This window comes from Sorex fumeus, unplaced genomic scaffold (assembly GCF_029834395.1).
Source record: "Sorex fumeus unplaced genomic scaffold, SorFum_2.1 ptg000037l, whole genome shotgun sequence".
NCBI classification, from domain to species: Eukaryota; Metazoa; Chordata; class Mammalia; order Eulipotyphla; family Soricidae; genus Sorex; species Sorex fumeus.
The window spans coordinates 20,868,704-20,882,833 of NW_026606094.1; the positions used below are offsets into that span (position 1 = coordinate 20,868,704).

A 14,130-nucleotide genomic window follows, 5' to 3' on the forward strand; every position below is an offset into this window, starting at 1 on the left:
TTTTTATGTAACTATGTTGAACACAGTTTGGGAAGTATAATCCTGAATATTGAATTCAAAGGAACATTTGAAATGACTGACAAAAAAATGGAAAGAACCATTTAGATTTTTGTATGTAAATTTAGAAAGTTAACTGATTTCTGCCTCAAAGAGAGTTGACATTGCGTTTTTAAAAACAGGTTTACTGAATGGAGTCCAGTGCCTTGTGAATACCTGTTAACTCTGATTTCATTTCCTTTGTCGAGAGTTTAAAGATAGTTCTTCCTTGAGTGGCCTTTGGTGGAACAGGTAATAGTGAACTACTTGTTAGACCCCGAGAACCCAAAAAAAATCATGTAACTCCAGAGCCTAGAACCTTCGTGTTCACTTCAAGAACACTTGGAACTGGCTCAGGCCATCAAGGGCATGCATATCTGAAATGCCACTAGATATCTGAAGGATGTCACTCTTCAGAAGCAGTGTGTGCCCTTCAGTGTTACAATGGTTGTTGGTAGGAACACCCAGGTAAAACAGTGGGGCCTGACACAGAGTTGTTGGCCCAAAAAGAGTTCTAAATTTTTACTGCACATACTTAAAAATGCAGAATGTAATGCTGAACTTAAAGGGTTTAGATGTAGAGTCTCTGGTCATTGAACATATCCAGGTGACCAAAGCACCCATGAGGCACTGCAGAATTTACAGGGCTCATGGGCAAATTAACCCCTCTAAGAGCTGTCTCTGCCATATTGAGATGATTCTTACTGAAAAAGAGCAGATTGTTTCTAAACCAAAAATGGAAATTGCACAAAAGAAAAATATCTCATAGAAGAAACTGAAGAAAGAAGCAAAAACTTCAGGCCTGGGAATAAGCTCAGCAAAAAATAAATATAAATCTAAGTAAATTGAAAAAAAAGAGTTTAAAGATAACAAGAATAAATTTTAGTGAGAATCAACTCTTATTGTTTATTGTTTATCTGTTTATAAATATTTAAGATCATTAAATTCAGTGAAGTATGCTGTTTATCCTCTTTCTTGAATACCTCCCCATACACTCCAAGTGTATGAAAGTGATGGAGATATTTTGAAATGGGGCATTCGTGATACTTTTCTTTTAAACTTTCCAGCTTTCTTCTCTCCCGGGTGCCAGCCCCAGGTTAACAGGTTTGAAGCAGGGTCTTACAGGTGAAAGGAAGGAGACAGAAATCAAGGAAAAAAGGCATGGGATCAAGTGGCTCACAGCCTCCTGGACTAAGACTGCCCTTAGCATTCAGTATTCATAGTTTAGAAACCAGTAATCACAGAGGGGGACGCCGACCGCTCGGGGGTCGCGTAACTAGTTAGCATGCCAGAGTCTCATTCGTTATCGGAATTAACCAGACAAATGCTCCACCAACTAAGAACGGCCATGCACCACAACCCACGGAATCGAGAAAGAGCTATCAATCTGTCAATTCTGTCCGTGGCTGGAGCGATAGCACAGCGGTAGGGCGTTTGCCTTGCATGCAGCCAACATAGCCCACCCGAGTTTGATTCCTCCACCCCTCTTGGAGAGCCCGGCAAGCTACCGAGAGTATCTCGCCCGCACGGCAGAGCCTGGCAAGCTCCCCGTGACGTATTCAATATGCCAGACACAGTAACAACAAAGTCTCCAATGGAGACGTTACTGGGCCCGCTCGAGCAAATCGATGATCAACGGGAGGGCCTTTACTTTACTTTACTTTACTTTACTTTACTTTTTTAATCACAGAGGGGAGAACAACATTCCTTGTCCAAGTGCTTAACTACCTTAGACATTTACACATCTAAAGAGATGATAGTAATCATTTCTTTGTGAAGGGTTTTCACAACAGGTAGTCCCCAAGGAAGAATCCACAGTGCAGGCAGCATTCCACCTCCAGATAACAGCTTTCTGGATTGCTGGGTCCCATACACCGCCATTTCGGTCTGTTTATTTATCAGTCTACTAATTTCCAATATTTCTCCACTATTTTTATAGACTTTTCAGAGGGGCTGGAGCGATAGCACAGCGGTAGGGTGTTTGCTTTGCCTTGAGCAGAGCCAGCCCGGCCCAGCCGGGTTCAATTCCTATGTCTCTTTCAGAGAGGCCTGCAAGCTACCAAGGGTATATCGCCCACGTGGCAAAGCCTGGCAAGCTACCCGCGAGGTATTCAATATGCCAAACACAGTAACAAAAGTCTCAAAAAAATGGAGACGTTACTGGGCCCGCTCGAGCAAAATCGATAAACAACAGGAGGACAGTGTTTTTTTGTTTGTTTGTTTTCAGACCTGTTCTCCTGTGTTCTGCCACTAGATCTCTGGGGCACTACTGTCAGAATTTTCTGGTACTTTAGAGGAAGTTCACGGTCACGGTCACAGACCTCCCATTGTTCATGGATTTGCTCGAGCAGGCCCAGTAACATCTCCATCGTGAGACTTGATGTTACTGTGTTTGGCATATTGAATACCTCACGGGTAGCTTGCCAGGCTCTGCCGTGCGGGCGAGATTCTCTCGGTAGCTTGCCGGGCTCTCCAAGAGGGGCAGAGGAATCGAACTCGGGTCAGCCATGTTGGCTGCTTGCAAAGCAAATGCCCTACCGCTGTGCTATCGCTCCAAGTTAACCAGAAATTATAGTCATATTATACATTTCTTCCTTAACAGGGGGTTATTTCTGTTAGCCTTATCATAAGGTCAGAAATTTGTTGAATCTTAGTTTTTTTCCTAAAAACGTTCCTCAGGCTCGCCTACCTTGAACATATGGGCTCAGAATATTTACATTAGTATACAGTTGGGAAAAAAAAATCATAGAATAAAGATCTACTTTATATTAATGCACTGAATATGATATGTAATTTATTGAATATATATGTAAAATAAAGGTTGGTGTTTTGTTCTTTATTTTCCCTTCATGATTCTGTGGCCAACTTCCACAAGCCAAGCATCACAGAGATTATCTTATTATGTATTTTCAGCTAAAGGAATAATAATAAAATTCAAATTTTAAAATATGATTTCTACTGATTGCATAAAATGAAGTAAAAAATCACAAGTCAAACTTATGATGGCAAATTGGGATACTGTAAGATAATAATTCACTCAGGAGGAAAAATCTTTCAAGATACATGTGAAATATTAGAGCAATCTGTAGGACATTTTCTTGAAGTCAATTGTGATATTGTGTGATTTTTTAAAATGGGCTTTGAGGATGGATCTCAGTGTCCCCTAGACAAAGTTGTAGAGCACTGGAAGAGATGTTGGAGGTTGTTTTTACAAATAGGCCAGTTGAGAACCAGAGGAGCTCTGAGCTTTGAGGAATTAATGCTGTTTCCTGACCATAATTTCTTTTCTCTCTACATTATGCTCTTTCTCATTTCTTTTTAAAAAATTCTCCTAGTTGAAGTGGGAATTACAGATGACAGTCTCTGGCAAAATCTGCCAGAGACTTGGAAACTCCTAAAACAGCATTTCCCCCACAACCTGTTCTGTTTGACAGTGTAGAAAGAGTCTTCCACATCTTAAAGAATTATCTGACTTTAAAGATCTTTTGTGATATTTTCCTGAAGAGCTCTCTCTTAAATTCCTAATGGAATCAATTTTTTTGAATCAGAGGTTTGTTCATTGAACTTCTTTCTGATCAAGAGGGCTGAGAGCAATGTGCTAGGTTGAAGAGGCATCTCCCCAACCTTGAGTGGAAACAGAGGATGGGGGTTTAGGGCAGCTGTGTTTTACCTTCCTTTCAGTTTGCTTACCTTACAAGTACATCTAAGAAAAGCTATGTTTACACAGTTCTGCTATTAGCTCAGTGTATTTTTAATAAAATAGGTACTTAGTGTGAATTTGAAATGGACAGATGAACCATTGCAAGGCAAAAATTTGTGACAGAGGGCAACCTGGTTTGCCAATGCAATATGTGATCAATGTCTAAATTTCTCTAAAAGAATTAGCAAATAATTTTTCTTGCATGTGTTTAAATTCTAAAAATCCTGCCTCCACCTAGAATTAAAATTGGTTATATTTGTAATACTTTGGTCTTATTTCCAAAGGAAATGTTTCCAGTGAACTACGTGCCCCTTTTCAATTTTATAGTCTGTTTAAGCATCATTGGGTTACTAAATGTGACTGTAGTTTTTCATTTGTAAAACTTATTCCATAGGAGTGGTATAGTTTTCTGTTCTATGAATAATAGTTGCTACCTCTGATTGGAGACTTTGTTGTTACTGTGTTTGGCATATCGACGGGGAGCTTGCCAGGCTCTGCCGTGCGGGCGAGATACTCTCGGTAGCTTGCCGAGCTCTCCGAGAGTAACAACAAAGTCTCCAATGGAGACGTTACTGGGCCCGCGCGAGCAAATCGATGATCAACGGGAGGGCCTTTACTTTACTTACTTTACCTCTGATTATCAAATAAAATGGAATGTGTTGATGTGGAGGGAAACAAAGATTTTACTTTAAATCTGATGTTTAACACACACGACAACTAACTAGTCAAGAACCAGCATATTTATTTAAAATGTCAATGTTTTTGTTGTCGTTATTTTATTTCTGACAAGAATGCAATTTACATTTCAAAAAAAAATAAAGCATTAGCACACTTTTTAAAAGTGGTTTTAAATTTGGTTAACTTGTATTTTATATCATTGTTTGAGTTATTCCTTGTCACTATGTTAAATCCAGAAACATTAAATAATCATTTCTGTTTTCAGACAAAATAGACTTGATTGTGTTAACCATACCTGAATGCCCCAGAGAATTGCCTTTATATGTCAGTTCTATTAAACGCTATGAGATAAAATCATTTTTGAATTCTAAGACATTTGAGTTTAAGAGACTGATGCATATCTTAATCATCCTTTTAAAGTATAAGAGATTTATCCATAATCTGAATTCCTATGAAACTGTTCTAGTTTGAGTTAAGTATTTGCATATTCACTCAGCTCCTGGGAGAGAACAAGACAGAGTCTCCTACCCTATGCCTGACTGTCTCCACCAGGGCCCAACAGCTGAAGACCACCGAGGCCCAGCCAAGGCCATGCTGAGAGCACTCTCCACACACTTGGATGAGCCTCACGCATAAAAGAACTGACAGAGGAACCCAGGTGTGTGGGACCCGGGGCTGAGATCTCCAAGCCTGTACAGTTTGGGACTGGACCTGCCAGTAACTAGACAGTTACACCCACCAACTGCCGTGTAACTCCAACAACGGCCAGGATCCAGAGATCATCACACTCAGCTCCCGGAAGCGCGCGGCCGCATTCGCGCCCGCGCGACATCTTATCATCTCATTCCTAATTCGGTCAAACTGGCAGGCTACCAAATGTAACATGCCCACACGGCAGAGTCTGGCAAACTCCCCGTGGTATACCCAATATGCCAAATACCAGTAACAATGATGGGTCTCATTCTCCTAACCCTGAAAAAGCCTTGAATATGGCACTTTAAAAAAAAAATCTCAGGGCTAGGACGAAGAAGACGTTACTGGCACCTGCTCGAGGCAATCGACGAACAACAGGGTGGTCGTGATCGTGATTTGCATATTCAGGAGTGTAATGACAGAACAGAGATATGGTCCTAGAATATAAGTAAATCTGTTTTCTAATGCCTATACATGTTTTATTTGGAGCATGGGTCAGTGATCATAAACCAAGAAGATAAAAAGCTACACAGTTTAAATATTAGAATCTTAGTAGCACTGTAGCACTGTCCTCCCATTTTTCATTGATATGCTCTAGCAGGTACCAGTAACATCTCACAACAAATTGTGAGACTTGTTGTTACTGTTTTTGGCATATCGAATATGTCACAGGTAGCTTGCCAGGCTTTGCAGTGCAGGCGAGGTACTCTCAGTAGCTTGCCGGGCTAACCAAGAGGGGCAGAGAAATCAAACCCAGGTCGGCTGTGTGCAAGGCAAACACCCTACCTGCTGTGCTATGGTTCCAACCCAGAATCTTAGTAAGTAAAAATGTATGTTAATTTTCTCATACTTTATGTCCTAATACTACCTAAATATAAAAGACAGAGACATTAAGAGGGCTGATTTCAGCCAGTAAGCAAGTACCTAGGTGCCCATTTACACTCTTAATTCTCTTCTAATCAATTTTTTTTAAATCATAACAGGCTTAAATAATTTGAATTTCATCTCAAGTCCTTTGTACAATTTAAGAGAATGATTATAATGCAATAAATATTTAAATATAAATGCGGGAGATAAGGGAAAATGCAATAGTCAATTCAGTCTAACTGATCTGAGCCAAAAGTCTGAGAAGCTTTACAATGTTATATTAAAACAGCTTTTCTTACGTGACACTTAAGGATAAACATTTAGTCAATTATACATCCTTAAAGTGATTTTTTGCTTCATATAGATTAACAGCCAGTAAGTTCTATTTAATGGAATAACTGATTATTTTATTTCTTGCTACTTATAAAGAATCCATGTGAAGTTTTCAATTTATGAAAAACTTATTTTTTGATGATATCATGTGTATAAATAAATAAAATTTTTTATTTTGTTTACAATATGAAATATCAATAAACATAATTTTAAAGATGTAGTCCTAAATCAAGAGGGACAGTATTAGAGATTTAATGAATGCTTTTTTAATCTACAGCTTTCTATTTTTGGGGAACGAAGTGATCATAAATAATGGTTGTTCTATCTTATGACTTTTAACATTAAATAAAAAAGACTATATGACCACAGGAAATTTACAAAATTCTATTTTCTCATAAGAGACTTACGGAATTGCAAGAAAAGAATCTATCTGAAAAATTACTTTTATCCAGATAATGAAGTTGGGAGTGGATTAGTTTATTTATGATAATAAAGAAAAATGAAGTTAGGAGAAAAGATAAATATGATTGATACGTACTTTTCATGTATTTTCAAATATACATTAGTCTCCACAAAGCACACTTATATAGTCACAGTGGAATCTTTTTAGATAGTTCACAGACCCCGTGGTGTTAACTTCTTCATGGTGCCCATCAATTTGCTTCATTTTTGACCTAGTAGTACCACCTACAGGGATCAGAGAGTTTTTAGGTCTTCATGTCTATTCAGCCCCAGGATTCTCTACTGAGACTGCCAACAGAGGTGCAAATTTTGATGTTCTGTATACCTTTTCCCCCCTAATATGAGAAGTTATGCAGTAAGAACTCAACTAAAACTACTTAACTTTGAGTAACTAGTGATCCAGTTAGGGTCAAAATGTTGCCCTAAATACAGAGTTTTGAATCAATGGCTTCTTCTTCATGGAGGTGAGTACCTGGATATGTGACCTGATTCAGTTTTATGCCTTTGCCTCAATGACGCAGCAGGGTCTAGCTTTGGAGGATAGTAGCTCAAATGTTGCTGTGTAATTTTTTTTTAAATATGAGAATTTCACAGGGAAAATCTGTTTTGTCTCAGACTTTCTAATAGAACTTAGAATCAGATTATTAATAGACTGAGAGTAAATACATGGCTAGTATTTATTGGAATACTAGAACATGATTTTGTAAACAATACATATAATTGCAAATTACACATATATACATATATATTCTCTTAGTAAAAAATGTATTAAAATTGATATTGATGAAGTTCACACAGTTCTTGCACTGCAGGGAGTAGAGAGGGCAGGGTGTTTATCTTGCATGCTGTTAACCCAGGTTCAGTTCATGGCATCCCTTATGGTCTCCCAAGCCCTCCCAGGAGCAAACCCTGAGCACAGAGCCAGAAGTAAAGCTCTGAGCATCATCAGGTATGACACAAAATACAAAATAAAATAACGGTTATAGTGAAGGTCACAGAGTTCTGAACAGAATAATATTGAATTATATGCTTTAAATCAGTACTTTAATGGCATTTAATTATCACTAAACATGTTATACTTTTTAAAAATTTAAAAGAAAAATATCTTTCAATGTAGGTTTCACTTCAATATTCATCAATTTTAATTAATCTCTTTATATTTAGTTCCATGTTTCTATTTTTTCCCAAGAAACGGGAAAACCAAGGTTATATATGATACTTACGTTTCCTGAAATCAAATACACTTGTCTCATTTCTCCTAACTGAGAAAGTGCCAGGTGTTGTTGCTTTTGTGTGGTGCTTCGCTTCATGGAGGCAAAATAAGGAAGGTGGCACCAGAAGAAGAAGATGAGGAAGATAGAAGTGGAATCTTCTCCCCCAGGCAGATTTGGGGTGGGGAGGAGGGAGGAAATGTTAGCCACAAATTAATCAGGCAACCCTCAAGTTTTTTTTTTAAACATTAATTATCCCCCAAGAGTGTGATCACAATTGTTATTTTGCCAGTCTTAAAAATACATTTTATAAGACCTTTCCTAAGTGCGGTATTAAGCATGACAAATGAGTTTCATTTGACAAATTTGGACTACCTTTACAGAAGAATTGCTCACTGCCACACAATTATAACTGTGTGACTTTTGACATACCAAATAATTCAATAGTGTCAAAACCTTAATTTGGATTCATATCTCATTGAACATCAGCAATCAGAGGATCTAAATTCTTTCACTTTTGATTTTTGAAAGCCCTGTCTGAAGGGCTTATTATGATGGAAATTAAGGATTGGGAAAATTTACCATAAGAAAATATTAAATTTTGAAAAAAAAGAAGCAAATTGTAAACATCACATATGATTTCATCTTTTTGAAAAACATGTATGGTGAAGGGAGAAGGCCAGAGAGGTAGTACAGCAAATAGTGTTTTTGCCTTGCATATGGCTGATTTGATCCCTAGTGTTCCATATGGTCCTCTGAGCCCTACCAGGAGTGATTCCTCAGAGGAGCAGGAATAAAATGAAATCTGTGGGTGTGGCCCAAATAAACAATATGTGTATGAAAAGTTATAAAAAATGACAAAAATTAAGTACCAACGTTACTAGCAGCCTTTTTAAAAAATGTATAATGGGAACAGAATGACTTTGGAAAAATAGATTAAATTTTAAAATAAATAATAAAATATGCAAAGTACCAGGAACATCTTTGGGCCACTTTATTGTGTTACCAGATATCAGGTGATACCATAATACTAGATTCCTTGATATATTCTGCCTTATAGAAAGTTGGCATATGTGAATTCATGTAAATATTTTCTTGCACATACATTCTAGAAAACTTGAATATAAATCACATGGTGCTCAAGAATATCTTATTGGAGCCAAACCTTAGTTCAGTAAATCATCTTTAAATTCGATACGATAAATTTCACAGAATTTTCATGTGGAGATTTCTCTATGTGTCTGTGAAAAGAAATAAATAAATGTAATTCAGATTCACGTGATATCAAGGGTAAACTTTGAAAACATAATGGTGGGTTTGATAGTCCTGATAGTAGGACTAATACAGTATTACCCTATTTATATGAGAAACCTAATAATATCTTATTATAGCTCTTGTGCCCTAATTATTATTAAATATGTTACTTGTTTTTAAAGCACCATTAGCTTAGTTGAATATAATAAAAATATTAAAATAATTGTAACATTGAGATACCCTCGTCTATTTGTGGAAAAAGATCTAACCTATAACAAGTTAAATATGTAGCAATGGAACCTCTAAAAATGTTAGATAATATAAGTGCTAAAGGAATTCAAATGAAGAAGTTTTTTGCTTCTTTTTTGTTTTTCGGCCACACCTGACATTGTTCAGGGATTACTCCTGACTCTGCACCTAAGAATTACTCCTACAGGTGCACAGGGAACCATATGGGATGCCAGGGATTGAATTTAGGTTGACTTCATGCAAAGCAAGTACCCTTCCCACTTTATTATATCTTCAGCCCTAGTAAGAGGATTTTTGAAAATTCCTAATTATCTTTTGGCTTTATGGCTAATTTTTCACATTTGGACCTTTACTGGTGTCAGTTTTACTGCACATGCATTTTACAAAAGCCATTATACCTTAGCTTTGAAGTTATTTTTGTGCAATGGTTTCTGTCTCAGTATTTATATATGCTCTGGTATTAATGAGTTTTTTGAAACTAGAAGCATGTGGGAAAATCTTAAGGTTTATCAATGCATAAGTAAGTTACCATGCTTTCAATTTATACAGAAAGCATTCCAGTTTTGCATTTAGTGAAATGGTAATGAAAGTGTTGTTTCACTAACTGTGACTGTATAACACAATGCAGTGCCAGTGTGTCTGGTCACCTGCATCAAGCAAATCACCCAGTCCCAAACCTACCATTCATAACGAAGTGACTCTTGAAGGACAATGTGTCACCAGGTCAATGTGTTGCTTCAGCTGACTCTAGCAGTAGACAAGATATGGTCCTGAAAATTAGTTTTCTAGATCAAGATGCCTTATTAAGCAACATTTTAGCAGCATTTTAGAAATGCTGCATGCAACATTGTCCTAAGTTAAGGTTAAGGTGATAAAGCAATTGAGGCTTTTAACACTTAAAGAAAGGTGGAGGTGAAATGCAATAGTCATTCAAAACAGCAAATAATTAATTAAGTCTCTTTGTTAATAGGCAGGAGGTCAAGTAAAAAGCCACAGCAATGATATAGTTTGCATTCTAAACAGTAGAGTCATTGACTTGAAAGTGGTGAGATTGGATTGTTGGGAACTAATTAAAAATGAGGTTTTAATTTAGAAAGGTTGTGATATAGTTTGAAAGCTACTATTAGAGACTCAGATATGGACATATCCCTTACATTTTTGTCTTCTTAATTCTGTAGAATTAAAACCCTCGAGTTCTCTTTCCTTGCTTTTTCTTTAATTAAATGATACTACCTTTTCAAATCTGTAACTAATTTTACAGTGGGATATTGATTTTGTGTTTAAATCACCAACTATGTGTAGATAGGTATTTATATATAAGGGTTAATAAAATAAATATGATTCCCTGGAATATTTGAATGAGACTGCTCATTGTTGTGACTACATTTTTGAAGTCTGGAATAGTAAGAATGTAGAACATGACAATTGTAAAAAGAGGTGTTCAGAAAATTTTATTTAAATGTCAACATAAAATAGTATTGCAGGGATGAGCAGAGGGTCAGAAACCAAATGTCCACTTTACCTAATTGAAAGATGAGATAGCAGTAAGATCGGGAGATGTTGATGTCAAACAATATCTTTGTAAAGGATAGGAAAAGAAACTGCCATTTCATGGATTATACTATGATGAATTAAAGGAAGGTAACTTGTGCCAGTCAACAGCAAGGAGGGCTGGGCATTGTTCTGAAAAAAGAAAAGCAAGCAGATGGCAGGGAAGGAAAAGGATTGATAAAAAGTGTAAAAAAAGGTAGCAAGGCTTTGGCGCCACACATCTTTAAATGAAACTTGAATAGAGGATTTTTGTAAAAAATATTTTGGTGATTTTTTAAAATATCATTTCAAGAAAAGCATTTTATTTTAGGGAGAAAGTAGGCTTAAATTGCATATGTTTGAAATAGCAGTTAACAATGCTATTTCATATTTTTAATATAAAAATTAAAACACCTCTCCACCGGTCAATCTACAGCTTGAAACCATTTTCTATATACCACACTAAAGTGGATTGGATCCCTGAAAACTTTATATAGTGGCGTGCTTTCTTAATCACTGATATTTGCACTCATGTCTCTTGGCAAATCTCCCATGCTACCGTGAAGGAAACTCCTAAGATTTTACCATTCAGATGAAGAATGGTGGGCGGTGAGCATATGTTTCGCAGAATCTGTGCTTATTTAAATCAAGGCTGCCTTCATGCATTTAACCCACAGGCATGTAAAACCAGTTGGAGATTATTTCCCTTAATTCTATTTGGCCTTGTACTCCATTGTAGAAGTATTTGGGGATTACTAATGGTTATACCTGTGTCTAGGAAGAGACTCATTAAGCTTCAGCTGTGGGAACCATATGGAAATTAGCCCCCCTATGAATTTCTTCTAAAGAGAAGATAAGGGTTTGCTCCCATTCTGACTTAATCTCTCACTTCTGTTCTGGTTTTGAGGGAAGCTGTTGATCATGTCTGAGCTGTGGAATGGCTTCAGAGCCTGTGCAACGCACAGTGGCTCGAGGAGCATGAACATGACAGCTGTAGAGATTAGAGTCCATTTTGTGCTCGGACGGAATTAGAGGACTGATGCTCAGAAAAGCTGGCGAGCTTTCTCACATTAATCAATGTCTCTCCACCTAAAATCAAAGTGGCTTCCTATAAGAAACAACACATGTGGGCTGACAACGTATGTTCCGTTTTAAGCGAGTTCCCGTTGTTTGGAATAACATTTTATGGGCTAGAATAATAAGTATCTAAAAAAAGTGTATACTAGAATAATGATAGAAGAGGGGTAAATCTGAAAAATTGCCATTTCAAATAGTCAGTATTTTATTTCTGTATTTATTTCCTTTTTTTATTAGTGAATCACTCTAAGGCACAGTTACATACTTACAAACTTTCAGACTTGAGTTTCAATGATAGAGTATCCATCTCTCCACCAGTGCCCATTCTCCACCACCAATGATCCCAGTAACCCTCTCACCACCCTGTCCACCCTGTCCACCCCTCCCCACCCTGCCTCTGTGGCAAGGCAATCCCTTTTGTTCTCTCTTTCCTTTTGGGTGTTGTAGTTTGCAATAGAGGAATCGAGTGGCCATTGTGTTGGATCTATAGCCTATATTCGACATCCATCTCCCAACCCGGCGGGTCCTCCAAACACCCTTTACTTGGTGTTCCCTTCTCTATCTGAGCTGCCTATCACCCCAACATGTGAGGCCAGCTTCCAAGCCATGGAGTAAACCTCCTGGTCTCTACTATTGGGTGTTAGTCTCCCAATTTGTTACTTTATATTTCACAGATGAGTGCAATCTTTCTATGTCTGTTTCTGACTCATTTCACTTAACATGATACTTTCCATGTTGATCCACTTATACTCAAATTTCATGATTTCATCTTTTCTAAAAGTTGCATAGTATTCCATTGTGTAGTTGTACCAGAGTTTCTTTAACTAGCCATCTGTTCTTGGGCACTCATGTTTTTTCCAGATTTTGGCTATTTTAAACAGTGCAGCAATGAACATACAAGTACAGATGTCATTTCTACTATACTCTTTTACCTCTATGGAGTATATTCCCAGAAGTCAAATGGGAGCTCAATTTCTAATTTTTTGAGAATCATCCATATTTGTTAAGGGGTTGATATCAAGGATATACAAGATACTGGTTGAACTCTACAAAAAGAAGTCACTCAAGCCCATCAGAAAATGGGGCGATGAAATGAACAGAAACTTTCTCAAAGAAGATATCCATCCGAATGGCTAAAAGGCACATGAAAAAATGCTCTTCATCGCTAATCATCAGGGAGATGAAGATCAAAATGACAATGAGATATCATCTCACACCACAAAGAGTGTCCCATATCCAAAAGAACAAAAGCATCTGGTATTGGTGTGGATGTGGGGAGAAAGGGACTCTCCTTCATTGCTATTGGGAATGCCGACTGTTTCAACCCTTTTGTATTCATTTTTTAAAATTGTAGTTTCGATAATATGGTTACAATAGTGCTAATATTTATGGTATTAATGTACAAAGTTACTGCCCCTTCACTACCACCACCATGGCCCTCACAACTGTCCTTGAGTCACTTCTAGTTCACTATTCCTTTTCCACCCTCCCCACATACTCAGTCTATATACAAAAGACAAACCTGAAGACATTGCATAGTTATTGCTATATGTGTGTCATCAACTATAAGCAACAAGGTAATTGTTAGCTTGGTGAAAAGATGCATCAGATTTCAAGTTATTTATTATATGTCTTAGAAAAGGACCCTTTCAGTATTTAGAACATTTGCCAATGTAGGAACTTTTTGACTTCTGGAATTTCTTACAAAATATAAAACTTTCCCTAGATCACCTAACAGTTATTCTTTCCCATAAAAGAATACTGCCAGAATTCTGAGTAACAGCAGTAGAGCCCATTTTTCCTGATTCCGAGGTCCTCTCAAATTTCTACAAACCAAATTTAGCATTTCCAGGGCCTTCTGTCCCCAAGACTTTCTGTACTGTCTTTGGTGAACCCATTATTATCTCTCTTCTGAATTACCTAGGTCAGTTATATTTCTCTCTGTGGACTGCTTTGCTCTTATAAAATCTCATATTAACACCTAAAAATATCCTTCTGCATCTTATTTTTGTTGTCCCCAGTGTTTCTATGCAATCTTTC

At 37.2% G+C, this 14,130-nt stretch overlaps 1 protein-coding gene and 1 pseudogene across 2 annotated transcripts in view; both read left to right on the plus strand.

Moving 5' to 3' along the window:
• Positions 1-1,259, plus strand: part of LOC130027580 (60S ribosomal protein L17-like) — a 45,665-nt pseudogene extending 44,406 nt beyond the window's left edge.
• Positions 1-14,130, plus strand: part of IMMP2L (inner mitochondrial membrane peptidase subunit 2) — a 905,603-nt gene that overhangs the window by 559,364 nt on the left and 332,109 nt on the right. The gene's annotated exons all lie outside the window — the stretch shown is intronic.